The sequence below is a fragment of the Planococcus citri genome, chromosome 1 (assembly GCF_950023065.1).
Source record: "Planococcus citri chromosome 1, ihPlaCitr1.1, whole genome shotgun sequence".
NCBI classification, from domain to species: Eukaryota; Metazoa; Arthropoda; class Insecta; order Hemiptera; family Pseudococcidae; genus Planococcus; species Planococcus citri.
Genome location: NC_088677.1, coordinates 80,939,679 through 80,965,364, shown reverse-complemented (window position 1 = coordinate 80,965,364; position 25,686 = coordinate 80,939,679). Strand labels below are relative to the sequence as shown.

The window sequence follows — 25,686 nt, the reverse complement described above, 5'->3', positions numbered from 1 at the left end:
TAATATTTTCAAGAAAACCCTTCCCGTGGCCCTTCAAAATACAAATGATGTTGGTCCTTTTGCATGAAGTTCTCTAGGACAGTTGAAAAATATCGAAAAAAAAAGGAAATTGATGTCTGTAAATGCAAAGTATTTAAAATGTTTTCATCTCTAAGCAGAATACTTCTAGATAGTTCTTTATTTGAAAAAAAAGTTGGAAATACATTGTATTTTTTTCCTTGAGAAAGGGGACCATTTCCAATATTTTCATCACGCAGAAGGGTCAAAAATATTCAACAGTACCTCTAATGAGAATGAACAAAATCTACGCATTAAAAAATAACAAAACGAGAAAATGTCAATTTTTTAGATTTTTTATATATTTTGTGAAGGGGGCGGGGGTGCTTCCTGGCACGACTTATTTTTACCAATATGGTTGAAGAAATTTTTCTCATGGAACCTGACAACTTTAGGGATTCAATAAATTTTTTTTTCACAAGTGAGTATAAATAACTCAAATAAGAGCTCTTCATTCAAATCCACAGGTTAGCTATGGGTGATGAAAGGGGCGAGGATGTTCACCAAAATAAAAGAAAAATTGATATAGTGAGATATGCCTTAACCGCCTTGGCAGTTATAAATAGATCTTTTATTATATGTACTGGAAGTGTAGGTAACGTGGGAATGGGAACTATGTAGACCCCTTATGGCAAGCCATGTACCATCGCGATGCTTGCTGCAAGAAAGGATCTTCACTTAGCATTGATATCTCGAGCTCGTTGGTACTTCATCAACTATGAATAAAATTACACAGATCTATACTTATAGGCAGGAGAGTCCCCCTCTTCCTTCACTGAAAGAAATGATTTTCAAAACGCTTTATTCAGTGCCAAAATTGATGTAATGGTTATTGCATAGTACAGTAATTTTCAAATTACCTCATTTTGATGTAATGAGTACATCACCAGGATGGATTTATTGCATCACTAAGTTTCTGATGTATGAGAATGTAGTTAGCGCAGTACTCAATACATCGTTTTTGTAAATCAATTCATCAATAACTGGTAAGCATTCCCATCCCATCCCATTCCATTCCATTCCATTCCATTCCATTCCCAAACAGTGATAAACCTATAAATACTTCAAGGGCCTAAATAAAATATTCTACTTGCGGCCATGTCATTAAGTGCAGGTAGTTAGGAACAAAAGGTCGCGGGTTTGAATCCCACACTGAAAGAAATGATTTTCAAAACGCTTTATTCAGTCCCAAAATTGATGCAATGGTTACTGCACAGTACAGTAATTTTCAAATTACATCATTTTGATGTAATGATTACATAGGTTAAATCAGAGAATGCATCAAGTGATGGAATGAGTACATCACTAGGATGGATTTATTGCATCACTTTTTAAAATTCATTTCTATGTTCTCATTACATTTCTTTGGGGACTCAGTCCTGCAGACATGGTATTCAAAACATTGTTTGGTGGGTAATAAGTACATCGTATAGTAAGCAATGATTACATTCCTTAAACATGACTGAGAACCTTGTAGTGATTTACTGAATACAGTAAACGATGTACTGAGTACATCGACATACTGCAATGAAATCATTTTTTTCAAAAACCTATAAATTCTTCGAGGGCCTGAATCAAATATTCTACTCGCGGCCATGTCGTTAAGTGTAGGTAGTTAGGAACGAGAGGTCGCGGGTTCGAATCCCAGTCAGGTAGGAAAATTTTCTTAGGAAAATTAGGTCTAGAAAAATGTGATGTAGTGAGAATTATTTAGATGTGCGGAGAAACGTGAAATTGATATCACCTATCCCCACTTTTTAAATATTGTTGAATAAAAACGATGGAATGGTTACTGCACTTCTGTGTAATAGTTACTTCTCTAAATATGTACTGATTAATGCGTTTCATTCCTATACCAAAATTACCGCGTTTTAATGCACTGAGTGCATCGTTTCAATGTAACTATTACTGTTTATTTCTTTCAGTGCAGTTAGGTAGGAAAGTTTTTGTAGGGAAATTGAGTCTTGAAAAATTCATTGTAGTGAGAATTATCTAGATGTGCGAAGAAACTTGAAATTGATAGTACTTAACCCCCCCCCCCCCCCACATTTTAAATATTGTTGAATAAAGGCGATGCAATAGTTACCGCACTTCTGTGTAATAGTTACTTCTCTAAATATGTACTGATTAATGCGTTTCATTCCTATACCAAAATTACCGCGTTTTAATGCACTGAGTGCATCGTTTTAATGTAACTATTACTGTTTATTTGTTTCAGTGTGATTGACTCATTATTACAATGGTAAATTCTTGTTTATAATGTGATACTGATATTTATTAATATTTCAAGTATCACGGTAGGTACATTTGGGCATTTTATTCGGTCTTCCCAGGCATCGATAATGCTTCTTGTTGAAAAGGAGCTTCTTGTAATACATTTGTGTCATTCCGCAGGTAAAGGGCCCATTTGGTCGATATTGAGTTAGGGGGTGGGGGGGGGGGTGAAGTAGACCTCCGGAGCAATCATATGAGCTGGATAGAAGCCCAAAAAGTGCAAAAAAAAAACTCAAAAAAATCCAGAACTAAAAATTTGAAAAACTCAACTTTTGAGAAAATTGCCTTCAAAGTTTTTTTTCTGAAAAAAGCTGAAATTTCACGTAATCCGAAAACCTTCATACCTAAAATTGAAGATTATTGTTTCTGATGTCAAATATTACTACCCACCTGCAATAGCGATTATTTTTACTCAATATTTTCATGTTTATGAGTATTTTAAGCCTGAAAAACAATGATTAATAAATTTAAATTTTGCATAAAAATTCATTACTCTGTTCAAAAGCAGAAAAAAAATGATTAAATTACATTTTCTGTCAAAATTCAACTTGTAAAAATAAAAATCATGAAAAAAAATTTTCAAAAAATTTCTTCCCCAGGCGGGAATTGAACCCAGACCTCCTGCTCCGCAGTCTGTTATCAGTGTCACACGGCTAATGCTGCACCAACGTAAAACGCGTTTTTGAATGGTATACATGTTGCCACTGGCAACTAGGTGCAGTATAATTTGTAGGGTATTTTTTTGGAAGCGAATTTACTGCTAAAAAGCAAAAACGACCAAATGGGCCCTTTATAGAACTTTAGTTCCGTTTTTCTCTGCTTGGGGCGCACCTGCGGCCTTGATACTTCGACATGAGATAGTCGGATATGTTCTACATCGAAATCCATCAAAACCTCGATTTTCGATTTTTTCAACTGTTTCACTAAAAACACAATTATCTCAATAAATAGAAACAACCAAATGGGCCCTTTACCTACGGAATGACACATTTCTGTTGTTGTATTTATTATTAGGGACACATGGGAAAGAGATAAGAAAATATGGACAGTATGGGTACCTAAATGGTGAATAACATCACCATTATTAAATTAATCATTGCTCCATCAGATTGATGTAAATGTTTATGGATATTGCTCATAAGCCCTTTATTCACAAATATTATTTAAATAGGTACCAAAATATATCTGTGTGATGACCTTTGATTCACCATCCTCGATTAAAATAATAGTATCTGAATACATTGGATCACTATCATATTTCAAGTTATTAACTCGAGTCGTATAATATTGGCATGAGCCCTTATTTATTGTATAGAATGATCTAGGTTATTTTATACTATTAGCCCCCTCTTAACATGCACTTTCATGTTGAATCTAATAATAATAAATCATATTGACACGATTGAAGGTATTGATTGATTATAATGTGATTTGATATTTTGTGCATAGAGTTATTTGGAATAACTTCCCAGCTCTCCGACTAATACAACTATTCTGTCACTAGGTAATTATTCCCCACCTAGGGAATAATTAATATCTTTCTCCTATCAGATGACTTAAAATAATTTCTCCATTCCCAGTTATTAATAATCTAACTCTATCAAAATTTCGGTTATTTTTTCTTAAATTATTGATCAAGGTTAGGGTTTTGACCAACAAAAAAATAAAGACTACCATTAAAAATGAAGGTTAGAGTTTTTCCTTAATTCCTCCATTAAGAAAATGCAAAAAATTTTTATTTTTATTCATTTATTAAGAGCCATTTACAGCAACTTAGGCTAGGGGCCCTATATTAAGACAAACTTATGATTAGGGTATAATACATATCTAGAAATAAAGTTACAATCAGTAAAAAGAAAAAGAAATGGGCTACCTGAGTTTTTAAATTTTAAATTTTAAATTTTTTTATCTAATTTAGTAGAGTAAAGAAATTTGATGACATTGTCTGTATGAGTGGGATCATCAGAAAGGAGGACTTGAAGTTGGTTGGAATTTAGAAGTCTGGAGCGTTCATTTTGGTAGGAAGGACAGTCTATTAGTAGATGAGCAATGTTTAAAGGGATGTTGCATTCTGGGCATGATGGGGGAGGCTGTTTGAGGAATATGAATTGGTGAGTAAGAAGAGAGTAGCCAGTTCTGAGTCTGATGAGAAGAACTTCAGATCTACGCTGAAGTTGTTCAGAAGTTTTCCACAAAGATGTAGTGTTTTTTATTCTTTTTAGTTTATTTGAGCTTGGGATTAGAGACCATGAAGATTGAAACACTTCATGCATTAAAGTTTTTGAATGGAGCTTTAGGTCTGATAGAGGGATTGGAATGTTGGCAAGGGGGAGGTGCAGGTGTGCTTGCTTAGCTGACAAAAGCTAAAAATGACAAAAGCTATCAAAAAAATGATAAAATATGAGGGAAGCTTGCCATAATAGCATAAAAAAAATGTTGAAAACCTGTTAAATTTCGCACCTCGGGAGTTATAAGGTCACATCTCAAAAAAAATCGATTTTGATGTTTTTGCATTTTTGGGGTTTGCATGACCCCGCAACCAAAAATAACACATTGAGTTGGGTATGCTGCTTAGATCATGTAAAAAATGCAAAGGGCCTAACTCAAAATTTCTACAACATTGCAAGTTGTTTGGAGTAATAAGGTCGCATCTCAAAAAACTCCTCTTTCTTTGAGTAAAATTCGCACATACAAAGTGTCAGAAACCAGTTTCGATAGTGTTGAACGTTTTTAAGATGTAAAATAATCACAAGGAGTGTATTTTTTGTAGGTTTGTTCCAAAACAAAAAATTTTTAAAATAGAACATTTCTCAGAAAAATTAATTTGCATATATATTGAAATTTTAGTTTTTTGAGAAAAACTCAAAAACTAAGCACTCTAGAAAAAAACTAACGACATTATGTCGATTGGAAATTTAATTCTCTACAATTTTGTTATCATGAAAATTTTTTTGGACGCTTTTTTTCGCCTGCAGATCACTTTTTATGAAAGGTTATAACTCAAAATGTTTTCCAAACATTGAAATATTTCCTCTTTAAGATTTTATTTTTCAAAATATTCTTATGCTAAATGAAGGTAGGATACCCAATCTTCAAAATGACATGCTATTCATTCCTCACAATTGATTATAAGTTGATGAAAATAATGAATCAAGTTTTAAAAAAAAAGATAATCACTCTCCTGTAAAATTTCACTTTTTTGAGATGTGACCTTATAACTCCCGAGGTGCGATTTGACCAAAAAAAGAGAATTGAATGATTGATATTTAAAATTACTGAAAATTACTTCAAATTAATGAAATTTTGGTAAAATTTTCTAAAAAACAAAGCTTAGTTATTAAAAGTTTTTCAAGTTCAGTTGAATTTTTGGCTCAAACTTTCTTAGATTCGACCGAAATCAAAAATCATAAATGTTATCGCTCTTCTCAAAAAATTTCAATTTATCTTGACAGGTCAAGAGATGACTTGTTTTCCAGAATTTTGTTGAATTTTTAGTTCAAAAGTTTCAAATAAGTACACAAAGCATTGGTAATTTTGTTCCATTCGCGAAATTCAATCAATTTTGATAGGTCGCAATTGTCACAAGATGGCTTCTTGAACATTTCAAAATCTCTCTTCTGTCAACATGACCTGCGCAATTGTTGAAAATTCTCGCTTTTTTTACCCAAAATTGCGAAAAACTGTCATTTTTTTCCACAATTTGTCGGTCGGAGTCCTACTTTTTTTTACAAAAAATTGCTGATAAGTTTCGTCACTATTTTTCCAAAAATTTACTGAATAGCCTTCCTTGCTTTTTGGTTAAATCAGAAGTGCAATAAAGCAGAGCCATCGAGAGCCAAAACGGGCCAGGGGCAAATATAATTTAGCCCCATTTCTAGGGACGAAACTTTATAGAGGACTTTTAAGAGGTGTAAGGGAGGGGGCGCGGCGGGCCATTGAAAATTTTCCGACTGTTATAGGGAAAGAAATCCAATTTTGCCGATTGATATCATATTATACGACTTATAAAAAATTTTTAATTCCTGTTATGAATTTTTGGGGGCACAAATTCGTGTGATTTTTTGAATTTCAAAACAAGAAACAAATTGGCCCGAGCGAAGCAAGGTCGAAAGTTTTTGAAAATTTGATTTCGGGAGGCTTAAAAACAATGTTTTTTGGGAAGTCGATTTAAAAAAAAAAAAAAAGACGAAACGTTTAAAAATTTATATTCCGAGAGAACTAGAAATGATCTTCTTTTATGCAAAAAATTCATTTTTTAGCTTTTCAAATTTTAGAATTTGAAAAATATTTGTCTCCCCCTTCGACGTCCCTGGGTTTAATTACATAAATAATGTATAAAAACTGCTTTGGAGCATTGAGATTCATTTTGAAAATATTTCTACTCCTATATTATATCAACTAATCGATCTTTGATGTTTTTTTGTTTCAGGTAAGTTTCGAATCTTAGATACATTGTTAGAATTATCTAAACAGAGAGACAATTTTCGGTGAAGTAAGTTTTATGCTAAAATAGAATATTTCAATCCAAGTTTTTGAAAAATTGTTTTTGAGAAGTAAAAAGTACGATTTTTCTTTAATCATGGGCCCTTTTTTGTCGTGCCCTCCAGAAAGAGCGAGCTAGGGGTAAACTGTCTCCTTTGCCTCCCTCTCGACGGCCTTGCCATAAAGCTTTGGTTTTTGCTGAAAATTCGATGAAAATTCTTACTGCTTTGCAAAAAGTTCCACAATGTTTGACCTTTTCCCCAAAATTTGCCAAAAAATCTTACTTTTCTGCCAAAACGTACGTTGCAAAATAATTTCACATTTTTGACAAAAATTGTATAAATGTATCTTTTTTTATCAATAATTTTCAGAAAGCCCTGTAAGTATACTAAAATTACCAACGATTCGATCGAGTTTCATTATCAGATTTCAATTGGAATGTTTTGACTCGTAGTTTTATTTAAGTATTTTTAAGAGTTTGTTTTTTGTGATTTTTTCTGCATGAAAGTGTTCTGTTCATGTTTCCAAATTTTTTTTCTCGTACTTCTCGGTTCCCAAAATTACTTTTTTTTCATTTTGGAAAAAATCGAGTACGAGCCTCGAATTTTACATACCTTTGGTAAAAAAAATAAAGCATTTGAGAAGAAAGGGGGAGCGGGGAGGGACTACACGATATTTTTAATCACGTATATAAATAATGACCTGCACCGCTGTTTTCCTATAAGTCTGAACATGTTTCATTGCCTTTAGCTTTCTGTCAGGTGATTTGGTTCCATTTTTAAGTACATAGTGAAATACTACGTACGCACTCGTCTAGTACTCCCCTCGGACACTGGAAAGCGGGGGCGCGGCGTAGCAGTGGCCGTTTGAGTTTCATTGAAGCGTCACTTTTATTGCGGCCTTTGGAGAGAGAGAGAGTTGGAAAAAAAATGGGCGGACGTGGCAAGTCCAACTTTTTGCCGGCTTTATCTTAGTTTTTCGACGAGACGGTTAAGATTAGTATTAATTTCGTGTTAATGGTGATTAATGGCCGGCTCCCATTTACAGTCCCTTTTCGGTTGTAAAACCACTAAAATTTCAGCTTGATTCTTCAAAATCAAGATAAATAGCGCCCGTGGTCCGTTTCGTTGTTTGTTCATTAGTTGAAAAAAAAAAAAAAGGAGAAGAAAATAAAAGAAAACCTAGCAGTCTATACATGGTGCTGTGTGTAGTTCGTGCGCGAAAAATATACGAACGACGACGACGAAGTGGTTCATCTACCTACACCAACTTACCCCCCATCTTATAGGTATATACCATGTTGGTACCCTGTGTAAGTAGAAAGTACAGTATGCGATAAAATTCAACGGCAGTGTGCACAGGTCAATACGTGTAATACGAATTTTCTGCTTTAGCCCTTTTTTTTTCTGCCCCAGCTCTAAATACAACGAAATCCGATAAAAATTTTTGCAACGTGAATTACGTACTTGGGATTGTGTACGAAGGTATACGTTCTAGTTTTTGGACAAATGATACTACCTTATAGCTTCGTATCTCTACACAGCTACGTGTAATAGAGTAAAGGTTTTATGGGAGTATTTTACAGTTACCTATACCTACCTATAGGACTCGGGGCTGTTTTTAGCGAGTTTTTAATAAATACACCGAGAAAGAGACTGGGCTCACACCCTGCTCCCCTTTCTCGCCAGATATCGTAATAAGGTGGGTAAGTCTGGGCATGTACATCTTATACACTCTTATAGTGGGAGTATAGAGTGCGACTCCGGCAGTGAGGCAACTAAACGAGTAAAACGTTTTCCGTTCAGCGTCTTTGGCGCGTAATGGAAATGTAATGTTACGTCGAAAGTAATAAGTGACACGCAAAAAAACAAAAGAATCTCGTAAATTGAATTTGTAATATTTTTTCCAATTTTACTCGTTCTCTCTCCGACTCGCTGGTTGTTGCGATACTTTTTTTTCTTTTTCGCTCTCTATTCTTATCTGCTATGTCCTTTTTCATTTATTTCGTACTTTTTTTTCTCCTTCTTCTTCTTTTCTCTCTGTTGGTTTAGGTTTTTTTTTTCTTTCTTTTTTTTTCACTTCTGGTCGTCGCGTATCTCTGTATAAACTTTTACGTTTCTAATACACAAGAGACGACAGAGAGAATGAAATAAAAACCAAGAGGTATATACCGTACACACGAAATCATGCTGAAAGCTGAAACTTCATTTTAGCTACGAATTGTGATCGATCAACTGACCAGTTCAGTTCCACTCTCGCTAGAATAAAGAAACACTACATATATACGAAAAGTGAGATGAAAAAAAAATAAAGACAGAGAAAAAAACCAGCGGAGATGAGAAAGAATGTATGCATTATACTCTCTCTCGGCGTGTGTAGTCGTAGGTGGAGGAATAGGGGGACGCGAACAGGGTGAAAAGTTTTTCAAAAATAAATCTCGTCTCGATTCGTATATATATGTAGGCTTTTTCTTCTTCGTCTTCGTCTTCGTCGTCGTCGTCGGTGTTGGACATTTTCTTTATTCGAGTGTTGATCCGTTTGTTTTGGTATTTGACATGTTTTTCTCTATATAGTGTGTAGTGTATTTTTTTTCTCGCGTGTATGTTGATGCCGATGCTGTATTCGTTTTTCAAAGCTTTAGATAAGCGAGTTGCTACTGGGACGAGTTGGAATTTTTTTTCCTGAGACTGACTTGCAATCTATACATATGGATTGTGGGATTTTTAGGTATCTTTTTTTTTTATTGTGTAAAATTTTCTAGTTGCGAGAAAGTATTAAATATTGAGGCGACCAACGACCATACGTACGGACGGATAGAGGGCGATGATTTATACAGTTTTGTACGACGGATGTTTGAGGTAGCTTTGGGTTTGTGTTTAGGTTAAAGTGATACTGCATAGAGTTTCCTGCGAAAGAATATCATGTTTTTAAATGGTTATTCGCGTATTTGATATTTTTCACCTTGATGACTATTGTTCAAAATTGGACATTTTACCTCAAACAAATTAATTTCCTGCAGCAAAAAAATTAAATCTAGTCAAGTATTCGTTCATGAATATTTATTTTTTTGAAATTCAAAAATTAGAACTTTGTTTCCATTTTCAATTGTAAGATTTTCTAATCATTAAAAATATGTAATCAAAAATCACTCCAAAACATCGATATCACAGACATAAACCAACAATAATTGCGAAAAAATTTGGTTAAAATGACGCGTTATTGAATGATTAGTTAATCTAAACCTGAACCAATGTTGTGCAACGCTACTGAAGTTGAACCTGGTTCAAGATTTAAACTAAGTTCAGCTAAACCAAAATTTAAACCTGCATTGTGCTACTGGCTCTAAAAAGGCAAAATGTCGTGACTGCTAAGCAGTAAAATTTGACTGTTTCATTTCAAATTTAGAGAGGAGAATTTTGAATTGCCAAAAATTGGCTCTCACTGACAACTTAACAAAAAACTGTCCAAATTAAGTTCAGCATCATATTTTTTAAAAATTCAGGGTATCTAACAGGTAGTGAAAGTAGTGAAAAAGTAGTGATTTTAAAAATGGGTAGGTAGTGAGAGAAGTGAAAAAGTAGTGAATTTAGTCTAAAAGGTAGTGAAAAAATGAAAAAATTTGAACCTGCAACAAAAACCTTCAAATTATTGAAAAAAGAAAATATTGATTGAAATTAAAAAGTACTTTGTAGGTACCAGATTAAAACTTTTTTGGAAATTTTCCTGTAAAAAATTAGTGATTTTGTCAATTTTTTGCGTGTACATTAGGGGGGGGGGGGGGCAGTTGAGTCGAGAGCTGTCTAAAAATTTGGTTGAAGGAAGGTAGAGAGTACAGTAATGAAAAGTAGTGATTTTGTTGCAAAAAGTTCTATTAGATAATATCATCATCATCATCATCATCATCATCATCAACGTCATAGTCACAAGCGTAATGACCACCAATCCTCTCTGTCTTGAGCTAGTGTGGCTGCAGTCGCAAATGAGGCAACTATTTTCCAGACTGTATCAGTCTACCTTGTTGGAGATGCTCCTCTCCCTTGTGTTCCAAGGACCTTGCCAAAGAGAATTCATTTTTTGATGTTTTCCGGTCCACTTCTAGCTATGTGACCAAAATAACTCATTATCCTAGTTTCACATATTCAATTTAGCCTGGTTGATTCTAGCAGTTGTTCCACAATTGATGCATTTGTTTGGTGCGCAGTGTATGGTATCCTCAACATCCTGCGCCATACCCACATTCCAAATGCATGAATTTTTCTTCTTTGATCATCTTGCTTCAATGTCCAAGTCCAAGTCTCTGCTCCATATAAGAAAACTGGAAAAACTAGCATCCTAACTCTTCCTTGTTTTTATGGAGATTTTCCAGTTGGTGGTGACTTTTCTCAACCGAGACATTGCTGCTTTTTCAAGAGCTATTCCTCTTCTAATTTCCTTGGCTGGTCCTCCATCAGCATCCACAAGTGAACCCAAATGAATAAACGAGTTCACTTTTTCAAATTCATTCAGGGCTTTGGATTCTGGTAAGTATCCAGCGCTATCAACAACCATGACCTTGGTTTTTCCCATATTTATGAGGAGTCTCATGTCCTCACTGACCATCCTGACCCGCCTGATCAGTTCTGCCAGTTCCTCTTCATTTGCGGCTATTAAGATGGTATGTATCATCAGCGTAACAGAGATTGCAGATTCTTCTTCCTCCTATCTTGATGCCACATTCTCAGTTCTCCAGGGCTTTTCGCATGATGTACTCTCCATAGATGTTGAACAGCAGAGGCAAGAGTATGCAGCCCTGCCTTACTCCCCATTCTGGCTGAAACGGGTTTGACTCTTCTCCACCTACTCTCGCCATCATCTTGTTCTTGTCATACAGTGATTTGATCAGGTCAATTAGGTGCTCTGGAACTCTCATCTTGCGTAGTATCTCATATAGCTTTGTCCAATTGACACAGTCAAAAGTCTTTGCATAGTCAACAGAGCATAGTACCACAGGGATGTTGAATTCACAGAATTTTTTGATGATTTGTCTGATGTTCAAAATCTGCTCTCTTGTACCTCTTCCAGGCATAAAACCTACCTGTTTGGTAACATGAAAAAGAACGCTTGAAGAAATGTGCATATTAGAAAGAAAAAGACAGAAGCTGGTGCATTAAAAGTTTCAAATATAAATCAAAATAGTAAGTAGGTATTGGGCTACATTTTTGAAAAAGAAAATAAAAGATTGATTAGTTGCTAATTTTAGACTGATTTTCTTTTTTTAAAAAAACAGGATTCATTATTTTCATCAACTTATAATCAATTGTGAGGAATGAATAGCACCTCATTTTAAAGATCTGGTATCGCCCATGTAGCACTGACAAGATCGTCAGTGGCCTCGACAAAAGTATCAACATGATTTTACATGATTGTTGATTGAAAAAAGTCGGATCATTGTCCACAAAGGAGTTAATTTAACTACATTTAAGATAATTGATTGAAAATTGACACTATTTTCAAAAGCTATAATGAAAATGCTGATGGTCGTCATTTCTGTCTACATTTGTATCTACAGTCATGTGCAAGATTTCGATATATTGTAGATACCTTTGTAGACCCATGATCAATATCAAAATTCAGGTCATCTTGTTGATCCTAAGTTGATGTCGGCTATAAGATCAACAAAAGCATCTACAAAATTTTGATCTTGTATCGTCGTAACTTTTGTCAATCTAGTAATTTGACATTAACTTTAGCATCGGCAAGACAACCTGAATTTCGATATCGATTATAGGGTCTACAAAAGTATCTACAAAATGTCAACATCAATTAGATACTTCTGTAGATCTTGTAATCGAAGTGAACCACCTGGTTAATATTGATGAAAAAGTCTATGTCAATTACAAGATCTAGAAAATATTTTTAGAAATTTCAAAGTATTGCCGACTCATTTGTCGATGTCTGAGTCGACAATACAATAAGAAAAATGTTTCAAGTCCAGAATAAGATGGACTGGATATTCTTTCAAGTCCTCTCTACTCAACAGCGGCAATGGTCTAGTGGTTAGAGAATGTGACAGAAGTGAGTGGCAACCTAGGTTTGATCCCTACCCAGGGCAAATTTTTTTCTTTCGACAAAATTTTTGAGGGTGAAATATTTTTGAGAATAATTTTACTTGAATCAAAAAAGGAGTTTTGGGCACATTTCGCACATTTTCAATCAAAATTTGCTTCTTTTAGACTGAAAGAAATGTCACCAATGTCGAGACCTTGTGGAGGCAAAAAATGAAGGGAGACGACAGTCGATTTTGATATCAACTTCTCACTCATCGTTTATCGACATTGGTGTCAACAAATGTCGTGTCGACAAGTGATGGATTAGAGATCTTGTATTTTCCATTGACATGTACCCAACTCAAAGTGTTATTTTTGGTTGAGGGGGGTCATACTAACCCTAAAAATGCAAAAATGTCAAAATCGATTTTTTTAAGAGGTAACCTTATCACTCCCAATGTGCGATATAAAAATTGATCTGGGAGGGAGGGAGGGAGGGAGGGAGGGAGGGAGGGAGGGTCAGGGGTTAAAAATATTTTGGAAGGTAGTGAAAAAGTGGAGAAAAGGTAGTGTTTTCGATAAACAATTTCTTGTAGACACCTTCTTACTACTGAGTTAATGGCTTTGATGAATCGAATTAAGAACGGTCGTTCAACCGATTACTCGTAACATTTATTAGCAAGATAAGTTGCTAAATCATTTCATCGTAGGAACCAGACCATTAATGAACCACACCATATCACAACCTTCCAAAAGAAGAGAATCTCGTCATTTTTCAAAGAGAATATTCTTCAGTAAAACATCGTCGCGAAGATTCTCAATACTATAGTCTTACATCTTCACACGAACAGTGAAAAAACCTGAAAAGTTTTCGGTTAGCGTGAATAATACGCTGCTACTACGTAAAGCTGGTGTAAATGAGCTAACGTCGCCACGCCATTTACGAAATAGGTAGCTAGAGGTAACTACTCGTACATTTCTACACGAGCGCACATCCAAAAGCATTAGAATATGATCCAAGATGAGACCGAGACTGCACAGAGAAGAAAACTCGACGCTTATCCATGTACGAACAGCTACAGCCGAAAAACGGTTGAAAGCAAAAAAATATTGCACGTTCTCGAGACGCTTTATCATTTAAATTAAAATAACTTTCCAAACTTATCAACCATAAAAACGACGACGGCAAAACTTATAAACTAGACAATTGTTTTACTTTTTGATGGAACATCTTGACTGCGAAATGCGGCGTACGACGGCACGAGTGACAGAAGCAATGGCATCGACGTCGCACCAGACGATGAGTTTCATTTTAATACCAGTGTTTCTCGAATATCATCCTCCTCGTACTCGTATACTATACCATCGTATTCGCGTATATAGAGTATATTCGCGCATAAGAAGTATACACTTTAGTATGCTACGTTTAGTATAGTTTGCCGTTTTTGTTTTATTGCGCTGCGATATTATATTCGCGTCGGAATCGTACGCAAAAATGTTGCAAACAAGGCAATTTATTTTAACGACGTTACCCGCTGTTTAAATGCAAGTCGTGTTTTTCGTTAATGTGCTAAATATAATTAGGTAGCTTTATCCTCTATCCCATAGCATATACATGCACACTACACACACAGTACTATACACATTCACAGTATAGATATGCATTGTATGGTATGCTGTGCTGTGCTGTACATAGTAGACGGCGATATACTTGGAATACTCTGTATACACCCGACATCCCTACCTAAAGCTTTAAACGTGTTGTAAAAGCATCTTCGCCACATTGCTGCTGTACTGCTGGTACACCCTTTTCCTCTTCTTTTCCCGCCCTCATGCATGCAGAGATTATATCCTGAATCCTGCTCCTTACTATATAGGTAAGCTATACGCAGCCTATCCCCCACACGCAGCTTATCTCTTTCATTATAGATTTTTCCAACACTCGGCGGTGGATGCCGGTGCGTATTTTAAATACGTCCGAAGTTTCATACGAGTACATTGGTGAAAAAATTTGTCAATATATCACCCGCATCTACGAATACGACATCAAATAGTCGCCTTTGCCATTAGATGACGTCAGGTCTGGCGTATAGGTACGTGTTAGAGCCGAATTTCCCCACATAAGGTTACGAGTTCGGTGTAATACTGACAAAGGCTTGCATTTTTGGACGGTTTCTAGACCACTTTTTAGAAAATCTGGAATTTTCAAAATATACCCGAAGGATCCAGAACAGCCTGAAACCACCGCCATTCAATCGATTCAGCATATTAAAAATGAGATACCAAAGTGAATTTCATTTCAACAACCCAATTGGGTAAAGTGTTGTGGAAATCTCAATTTTCAAAAATCTGCAAGGGTGCTTCACAACTACCGCGCACTCAAAACGGTTTGAAACCGTTTCGAATCGATTTGGATGGTCGAAAACAAGGCATACACCAAATTTCACTTCTCTTGGTCTATTTGCTAAAATTTTGGTATTTTCCCTTTTGGGTGATTCCACGTCAATTCAACCAAGAAGTGGTTAGAACGGAGGGGGGGGTATCAGCGATTTTTTTTTGTAATTTTTTCTGTGAAAAGACCCTCTGAAGAGATGACCAATGGCGCAAATCGCAGCCGTCTAGACCTTTTTTAAATGCAGCTAGGGGGTGTCAAAGTTTTCAGTGAACTTGAAATATCATCCATTTCAGCAGTGGATTACTCGATACTCGCGATACCTACCAAAATGGAACTTTTTCCAATAGTTAGAGGTTTTGAAAGGCTTTTTGGTGATATCATAAAAATCAGTGTTGCCTGTTGCCACTTTTTTTCGTACGAAAAATTAGCTTGAAAAGTTTCAAAACGTAGTTTTCATATTGTTCCGACTCTCAAAAATTCTGAAAAAAATATATTATGGACAACTTTTTACGCTGAACAACATATTAAAAAATTGGGATGGTATTATGTCGTAAAATCGATTTAAAAAAATCGAAAGTTTTTGAGAAAACGCGATTTCTTGATTTAAAACATGAAAAAAAGTTTTAGATGGTGTAGTTGACCCATTTGACCCCAATTTTCTTTCACGTATCCGTTGAAAAAGCTGAAAACCCCCTTCACTCGATGAAATGAACTCATCACAAAAAAATCAAAATTCAAAAAAATTCTAAAAAAAAAACGAATTTTTATTTTTTTGCTGTGATAGTGTGATTTTTATCAACTTTTTCTTGAAATACGTCAGAAAGAGGTCAAAATAAGACAACAGAATGAATTTGAACTTTTTTTCATGTTTGAAATTGAAAATTGAATCTTTTCGAATGTCTTGGTCGAATTGACGTGGAATGACCCTTTTCTGACCCAAGTTCCAGTTTTTCAAAAAGTCATTAAAAATCAAAATCGTTTCGTAAACTCAGAAATTTATTCTACTGTTTTCAAATTTGTATTCGGAAAACCAGATCACCCCAATTTAAACCTGATGAACAATTGAATCGGTGAGTGCAGAAAGGGAACAAGTCCATTTTCGCAATTTTCAGGAATAACAAAAAACTGATTTATTTGAAAATCAAAAATTTTTGGTAAACATGCTTAAGGTCATTGAAAGAGGACCCCAAGACACAATTTTTAGCACTGTTTAGAAAAAAAAATATTCACGTGCGCCGGCGCTGTTGCTGCCTAAACAAATGGGACTTAGACCCTTTCTGCACCCAATCGACAAAATTTTTTTTGAAATTGCTCGGGCACGAATGGGGCTTGATTCTACATCTAAGTACATCATTTAGACTGCTATCTCGTTTAAATTGACCAAAAACTCCTTGAGTTCTAAGACTTTTTGCCGAAGTTGTTAATTTTTTCATCATTTTTCAGTTCAGAGATCAACTTAAATTTCAAAAAATGGTCTTCTCAAAAATGTTAGTTATGTTTCAAGGAATTTAAAAAATTTTACAAAAAAGTCATAAATGCGGATCCGCCCTTTTTCTGCGCCCAAATACCACTTTCCCGGCAGTTTTGCGGAAATCTGACAAAACCAGTGGATCCGCAGTACTTTGAAACCCCTATATCCGTGAAAAAAAAATTTCCAAAAATGTGACTTGTTCCCTTTCTGCACTCACCGATTCAATTATTTTAGCTGATTTTCAAAATCCGCGTTTAAAATTTTTGTTGATTTGCCATCGAAAATAAAAAGGTCACAGGTGTAGAAATGACTAACGTAACTTTTCTCATAAGGATTATAAAATTACTTACTTCTCATACGCGAATTCATATTCTATCATTTTTCGAAGGAAATTTGTACTCACCTGAAACAAAGAAAAATTAAGGTGGATTAGTTGGTTATAAATTTATTGATCAATCAGCAGATATACAAATAATTATGATAAGGTGCACCGGGGGAAGTCAGAACGTTTTTTCACAATTTCAACTTTGATCAGCTGTTAATCTCGTACTAATGAACCAATATCGCTGAAATTTGGTATGTAGGTTCCCATAAGGGTTCTTAACCTATGGTAAAAATTTCAGCGCGATTGTCACAATAGCTTTCGCACAATCGAATAAAATGTAACTTGTTCTGACTTACCCCCCTTTGGGGTAAGTCAGAAAATCTACAAAATTAATTGGTGATATTAGGATTCGACCCTGATCGATTCGCAATATGTCGAATAATATGTTTTCGAGGTCGTAGAATCCGAATCTGGAGTTATTTTTTTTTGTAGGAGTGGGGGTGAGGCGTGAGGAGAGGGAAAATTTCAAAATTTTCCTACATTATCATGTGATATGTCGAGTAATATGTTTTTGAGGTCGTAGAATCCGAATCTGGAGTCATTTTTTAGTAGGAGTGGAGGGGAGTGAGGCGTGGGGAAAGGGAAAATTTCAAATTTCTCCTACATTATTGTGTAATATGTCGAATAATATATTTTCGAGGTCGTAGAATTCGAATCTGGAGTCATAAAAAAAAATTAACTCCAGATTCGGATTCTACGACCTCGAAAACATATCAATCGACATATTACACAATAATGCAGGAAAAATTTGGAATTGCACCCTCCTCACGCCTCACCCCCCACTCCTACAAAAAAAAACTCCAGATTCGGATTCTACGACCTCGAAAACATATCATTCTACGTATTACATATAGATGAAGTCGAATCCTAATTATCAATGTTCATTTTTCTGACTTACCCCATAGCACTAATTTAGGGGGTAAGTCAGAAAAAGTGATATAAATAATGAGTAATTGAAAATTTAAAAAAATTGAATACTTGGGGTTTTACATTATTGTTTTAGGAATACTTTCACTTATAATATCACTTTTACTGATCATTTCTTCTGAGGTAAAAAGCAGTTTGAAAAACACTAGTTACAATTTGAAATCAAATTCAAAACAGCAACTAAAAAAGAACCAATCAAAAGCCTGTAAAATGAAACTGGGTCGCGAAATTTTTTATGCTGTGATGAAGTAGGGGTAGTACCCTCAAGTTACCCCAGGGTAGCGCTTCGGCAGATATAAGCCTCTAAAAGCTAGAGCAGTTTTTCTGACTTACCCCGAATTCGGACTTCCCCCGGTGCACCTTATAATAATGGCGGAACGCCGAAGTAAAAATTCAGACGATATCGACGTTCAATAAAAAGCCAGAAATGAATATCTATTCACAAATAAAGTAATAAGTACATATAATAAAAATTGTAAAATTAATATGGACCATCAGAAAACAACCAAAATTTGAGAAAATGTCTCATACAAGTTAAATTTTGCACACACTGCTTAGATTATTGAAAAATACCAAGAATTAATCAAAAATTCTCAAAATTGAATGATTTGTCAAAACTGCAGAAAGTTTCATAAAATTTATAGAACCACCCCCCCCCCCCCCCCCCGAGAAAAAGAAATTTCAAAATTACCCAAAGTTAATCGTGGAATCTAGTAACAGATTTTTATTAATCACTACTTTTTCACTACTTTTTTTTGACCAAATTTTCAGAAAACTCTCTACTTGAACCCCCCTCCCCAACACACGCAAAAAAAAATAACCAAGTCAAATTATCCACAAAAAAATTTTCAAAAAAATTTAAATTAGAAGAAAATTTGTATAGAAAATGTTTTAAATTTCAGTCAAAATTATAAAAAAAAAAATAGGCACAAATGAACGCATTAGTGAATTTTTTCACTTTTTATTTAAGTATTTATTTATTCATTCATTTATTTATTTAATGAGCTATATATAGCAACTTATCGGCAAGAGGCTCGTATTTACAAGTGAAAAGCTTAAAATTAGGTTATACACAGGAAATAAAGTTAAGTATGTACATACAATTTTAAATTTTTTAATCTAATTTTGTTGAGATTAGAAATTTAATAACTCCGTCTGTGTGAGAAGGGTTGTCAGAAAGGAGGACCTGCAGTTGGTTAGAACTTAGGTGTGTGGAGCGTTCATTCTGGTAGGAAGGACAGTCTATTAGTAAATGAGCAATGTTTAGGGAGATGTTGCATTCTGGGCATAATGGTGGAGGCTGTTTAAGGAATATGAATTGGTGAGTGAGAAGGGAGTGGCCAGTCCTGAGTCGGGTGAGAAGAACCTCAGATTTACGTTGAAGTTGTTCAGAAGTTTTCCACAAAGATGTGGTGTTTTTGATGCTTTTGAGTTTATTTGAGCTTGGGGACCTGAGACCATGAAGATTGAAATACTTCATGCATTAGTGTTTTGGAATGGAGTTTCAAATCAGATAGAGGGATTGGTATGTTGGCAAGGAGGAGGTAGAGGTGTGCCTGTTTAGTTATTTTATCTGATAGCTCATTTCCTTGAATCTGGGAGTGAGAAGGTATATCCAACATAGTTTGGGTATGCTATTTTGGAAAAGTTGAAGAAGTTCAATGATCTTAAGTGATATAGGATGTGAATACTTTGACTTATAGTTTTTTATTGATGAAAGAGCAGATAGTGAGTCAGTAAAAATTATGACATTATTTAAAGAAAAATCAAGGGAATATGAAATTGCAGATTTAATTGCATATAGTTCAGCAGTAAGGATAGTGCAAAGGGAGGGGAGAGCAATGGGGATAGATACATCGCCATGAATGATTGCACATCCAGGGAATTGTTGAGTTTTTGAACCATCAGTATATGTGACCCGCTCTGACAAAACCGACCGTTTCGACAAAAAAAAGTGTCCAAAATAATGATGTTTAAAATGAGTTTCAAGGGTTGAAAGATCAGATTTTTGAGAAAAAAACATTTTTTGAAATTTTGTCGAAATGGTCGGTTTTGTCAGAGCGGGTCACATATATATGACTGAATTCTTCATACTTGTCAAGAAGGAGAAGAAAATGTCTTTTAAGTATGATGGAGTTGGTGTGATTTTTGTTAAATTCTGTGAAGGATAGGTCAATAACATAGTTAAAAGATTGCCAAGGTGGGATAGGGTTTACTAACAAGTGGTGTACTTTAATGTTGTTTTCTTCAAATTGTTGAAGAAAAGATTGGAATTTTACAGATAGTGAATGTATAGGAATTATATATTCCAACTTTAAGTTGAAGTCAGGGTTTGATTTTATGCTCAAGTATGTTGATGTGGAAATATACTGTCTACATAAATGTCAAGTGGACATTCAGAAGCATCATTAAGAAGGCTTACAGTGGGGGTAGTTCTAAAGGCTCCAGTGGAAATTTGTACAGCTGTATTTTGAATAGTGTTTAGCCTGTGGAGGCGACTATTAGGGGTATAAGTATAGACAGAGCATCCATAATCTAAAACTGGTCTGATGAGTGTCTGGTAAAGTTTGAGTAAGGTATGACGATCAGAACCATAAGAAGTGTGTGATACTTAGTTTCTTGAGTAGATTAATTTTTTTAAAGCATTTGGATCTGATTTCTTCTATATGAGAGGACCCGGAAAGGTTGTTGTCAAAGTTGATACCTAAGTATTTAACAGTGGGAAGGGTTGGAAGTGAAGTATTATTGAAGTGCATGTTTATTTCATGGGCACATTTATTTCGTTTGCAAATATGCAGGGCAACAGATTTAGATTCACTACCTTTTTGACTAATTTCATACTTTGACTACCTGTTAGATACCCTGATAGTGGGATTTTGGCATAATTCAGCGGAAATCCTCATTCTCTGCGTATGAAAGTCCTTCATGAAAAATGTTTACTTTGAAGGTGTCTCTGGTGGAGAGATATGGCTCCACAAAGAGAGGAATTTTTCCAAAAAATTGTGCTTTTTAAGCTCTAGCTCTTAAGTAATTTGTTTTGGAAAAATGGTTCAGTTTCAAACCATAGGTAGTGTTGCGTCTGCATGGACGTAGGCCATTGCAATAAAAAACCACGACCACTTTTAGGGTTCAACTGAGTGTTTGGAAGTTTGCAAATTGCTTACTTTTGTGATAATGGGGTGTAATCGAATTTCAATATCATTTTTCGCCAGTTCAGAAGTGACTTTGTCATCTATTGAAATCAGGGGCGAAGCGTGCATGTAAGCCAGTAAGCCGGGCTTACACGAGAAAAAGAAAAAAAAGAAAAAAGAAAATATTACTTCAGTAGGTACAGAAATTGTACAGAAAATTTAAAATATCAAATTGCGAAATGAAAGAATCAAAATTATCTATCAAAATGTGGGGTTGGAGTAGGCAACTTGTTCTGCTGGAAGCCCTATTCGTTCGGCTTCAGCTGAGGCTGGTTGAGTCGTTCTGACGCATGCGCATATAGTCCTAAGCGGTAGTGAAGGGTGCAGGGAAAGAGTTGTCACTAAACGCATTGGTGAAGCCGGCTTCAAGCTCGCTTCTTTCGCATTTTTAAACACTGTAGAATTGTTCAAATTGTTTTGTACCAAAAACGTTTGGTTAAAACTTTTTTTCCCAGGTTGTTTAAAACTTTTTTTTTAACATCAGCATTTTTGTTCTTTTTTTCTGGCCTTTTCAAGAGAAAAAAACGTAATTAATTTCTCAAAATTCAATGAATTAGCTATGTTTTCTTTGCATTCTTCAAGATGAATTTTGAACATTTTAGTTCCTAGTCTGAATTTTCAACTTTTAAGGTCTGACTCAGCTCAATTTTAAATCAAAATTCAATGTAAAAACAAGCTGTGAAATCAAAAAGTTTTTTTGCAACACTGTTTTTAAATTGTAAAATGTTGTTTGGTTTGGTTTGGTTTGGTTTATAATATTGTTATAAATTGAACTATTATGGGTTATCATATTTTTAGGGGTCATTTTTTTCAAACAAAATAATTGATACTTTTAATACTTTCAATTTTGCAATTATTGATACTTCTGTAGCTTTCTAGCTTACATGACGACTTTTTCACGCTTCGCCACTGATTGAAATGCGTAACAATTTTACAAAAAATTTGCATTACCCAATTTTGCCGCCTAAATTCATTACAAATGTTCAAAAACATTTTTGTCAATATATTACTTAAATATTCATGGCATTTCTTGCGAAATTTCAACTTATTTCAATAAATTGTACTCAAGATCAATTATTTTTCAAAAAAAAAAAAAAAAAAACTACAAGCAATGGTAGAAAAAAGTTATAAAATTGTAGAAAATATTATTAAAATTCAAACCAACATTTTGAAAAAAATTATGCAAAAAGATCAACTAATATGTACTGAGAAAAATAGTATAAAAACTTGAAAATATTACAAAACTAACAAGTAATGAAAAAAATGACTGTTGAATAAAAATACTTAAGCAAGCAACACATACCCGTAGGCCGTAAAACAGAACTACATAAGTATAACAGACAACAGTCCAAAAAAATTTTCAAACGTAATTTAAAAAAAAAACAAACTGAAAACCAGAATCATCTGCTTCATTTATATGTAGGTACCTTCATGAAGCTCCTATAGTATAGGTTTCACAAGTGAAATGCTTCAATCATCAGGAAATATTGACGTCATGTCTCCAATTGCTAGCAAAATCTTCACTACCTCCGATACTGTAGAGCTCGTCATTATTCCAAAATATCCTAATCCTTCGTGAACAATTTCGGGATTGAGAACTCTTACTGAAGGATTCCAGAAATAAAGAGCACCCCCCGTGTATTTGAAAAATCTTCCCGCCCAAAAACATAATTGAAAAGCATCGACATTTGTTTCCAGAAGTTTCTTCCGGAGTCTAGTAGCCAATTTTCCTTTAGAAAATGCGACGAAATGCAGCCATTTAATGGTATGCGCATTAATATCTTCGTATTCTTCCAAATTCTCCATATTCATTGACCAGTTGTGAGAAATTGGAACAGTATATGCAGAGGCGTTACTTTGCAACTCTGCGAACATCTTATCTTCACTGGGAAAGAAGTGTTCTAAGTGGAAATACCATTCTGCATGCTCCAGTGTCAGTGTGCGGAACTTTAGGACCGATAGGCATTTCACATTTTCTCTTTCATTTTTGAGAGATTCGTTTTTATATCGTTCGATATCTTTTTTATATCAATCTTCATTCACACGACTTAGATTTTTACATTGTTCGATGTCTCCTTTATATCGTTCAATGTCTTCTGTATATTTTTTGGCTAGTGCAACAAATGCTTGATGCCAATCTTCAGGCTTTTTCAAGTATCCAATTGATCCCAATGCTAATTTTTCAATCGTGTCAAGATTTTCGTGCTAAAAACGAAATTGAATGTTTCAATACCTTTGCCCACAGAATTGGCGTGATTTCGATTCACATGCTAATTAGAGGTACTTACAGAGTTGTCAAGTGTGCCACTCCCGCTATTGGATGTGGCATACTTAACAAAAATTAAAACAACTAATAGGTTGCTTTTGCTTTTCATTATCCAGATAAAATGGTAAAAAAACAAATCCACTGGTAACTTCGTATGCCTACGCTTTCTACATTAGAAATATCTTGAACATACCCAGAATTAATACCAAATGCCTTTATCGAATCAAATTAAAATTTATTGATTAAATATCTGTCAAATGTAATGATAATTTTGAGATAAAAGTTGAATATTTCGATATCCACCTTATCTGCGATTGATTTATTATTTGATATGTTATCTCGGATCATTCACATAGGTACCTCATTTTTCTAAAATAGGAGTACATAATATATCTTTATATAGGTACATAATATTGATGAAATTATACCGAGATTTTGAATGTTGAAATCACAGCTTTTGAGTCCATAGATGAAACGATTCACTTCTTTGGGAAGATTGTAATAGCATGGTGTGGTTCATTAATGTTATGAGCAATTGGTTGAACGACCATTCTAAATTCTATTTGTTTGAAGCCATACTTCGGTAGTAAGAGGGTATCTATACAGGGAAATTTGTTGATCGAAAATCACCACTTTTTCACTACCATCCAAAATATTGTTGACTCCCCCCCCCCCCCCTTCAGATAGACTTATATTACTAGAAATAAAATAAGCAGATTATTCGAAAAGTCTAAAATTTGATGCTTCAATTATCATGATACAGTGTCGTCATGCTTCCAATTCCTAGCAAAATCTTCACTACCTCCAATACTGAAGAGCTCGCCATTCCAAAATATCCTAACGCTTCTTGAACAATTTCGGGATCGAGTTCTTCTACTGAACTATTCAAGAAATAAAGAGCACCCCCAGCGTTTGAGAAAAATCTTCCCGCCCAAAAACAAAATTCAAAAGCATCGATATTTCTTTCCATAAGTTTCTTCCGGAGTCTAGTAGCCAATTTTCCTTTAGAAAACGCGAGGAAATGCAGCCATTTAATGGTGTGCTCATTAATATGCTCGAAATTACCCAAATTCTTCATATTCATCAACCAGTTGCGAGAAATTGTAACAGTATATGCAGAGGCGTTACTTTGCAAATCTGCGAACATTTTATCTTCATTGGGAAAGACGTGTTCTAAATGGAAATACCATTCTGCATCCTCCAGCAACAGTGTGCGAAATTTTAGGACTGATAGGCATTTCACATTTTCCCTTTTGTTTATGAGAGTTTCATTTTTATATCGTTCGATGTCTTCTTTATATTGAGCTTCATTCACACAACTTTTGTTTTTGCATCGTTCGATGTCTTCTTTATATCGAGCTTCATTTGTGTGACTTTCATTTTTATAACGTTCGATGTCTTCTTTATACTTTTTAGCTAGTACAACAAACGCCTGATGCCAATCTTCAGGCGTTTTCAAGTATCCTATTGATCTCAAAGCTAATTTTTCAATCATGTCGAGATTTTCATGCTAAAAATGAAATTAAATTTTTCAACAACTCTGCTCACATAATCGTAAATTATTTTAGAACTGATGTGATTTCAGTTCAAATGTAAAAATTAGAGGTACTTACAGAGTTGTCAAGTGTCCCACTTCCACCATCGGATGTGGCATACTTAACAAAAATTAAAACAACTAATAGGTTGCTTTTCATTATGCAGGTAAATTTAAGGTAAAAAGCAAATACACAGGTAGCTTCATACACCTATGCTTTTTACATTAGAAATAATCCTGAACATACCCAGAATGAATGCCAAATGTCTTTATCAAATCAAATTAAAATTTATTGATTAAATATCTGTCAAATGTAATGATAATTTTGAGAATCCGCGATTGATTTATTACTTGATATGTTATCTAGGATCATTCACATACCTACTTTTTCCACAATATGAGTATGTAATATATCTATCAATGAAATTACACCAACATTTTGAATGATGAAATCACAGCTTTTGAGTACATAGTTGAGACATATTGAGTATGACTTTAGAATCAAGATTCGATTTTCTGCACCATAGCCAGATATCTTATTGAAAAATTCAGTCAGCTCCCTACAGCTATGGGTTTGAATTATTAGAAAAAACATATGTCTGGTTATCGACTTTTATAGGTAGACAAAGTGAGAAGGATGGTGGTGGTGGTGGTGGTGAAGCCTGATAACATCCAATT

At 34.7% G+C, this 25,686-nt stretch overlaps 2 protein-coding genes and 1 long non-coding RNA gene across 3 annotated transcripts in view; 1 reads left to right on the top strand and 2 right to left on the bottom strand.

Moving 5' to 3' along the window:
- The window catches only part of LOC135837375 (uncharacterized), a 141,810-nt gene extending 124,714 nt beyond the window's left edge, over positions 1 to 17,096 (bottom strand). The window contains exon 1 of the transcript XR_010557177.1: positions 17,056 to 17,096. The gene's annotated coding sequence lies outside the window, so the exon portion shown is untranslated. The remainder of the gene's footprint in view (positions 1 to 17,055) is intronic.
- The window catches only part of LOC135837357 (uncharacterized), a 288,834-nt gene that overhangs the window by 118,267 nt on the left and 144,881 nt on the right, over positions 1 to 25,686 (top strand). The gene's annotated exons all lie outside the window — the stretch shown is intronic.
- On the bottom strand, positions 22,407 to 25,267 carry LOC135837416 (uncharacterized). Its single transcript, XR_010557186.1, has 3 exons — positions 25,088 to 25,267; positions 23,497 to 24,984; positions 22,407 to 23,413 (listed from the first exon to the last, which is right to left on the bottom strand). It is a non-coding gene; the product is annotated as an uncharacterized LOC135837416 (long non-coding RNA).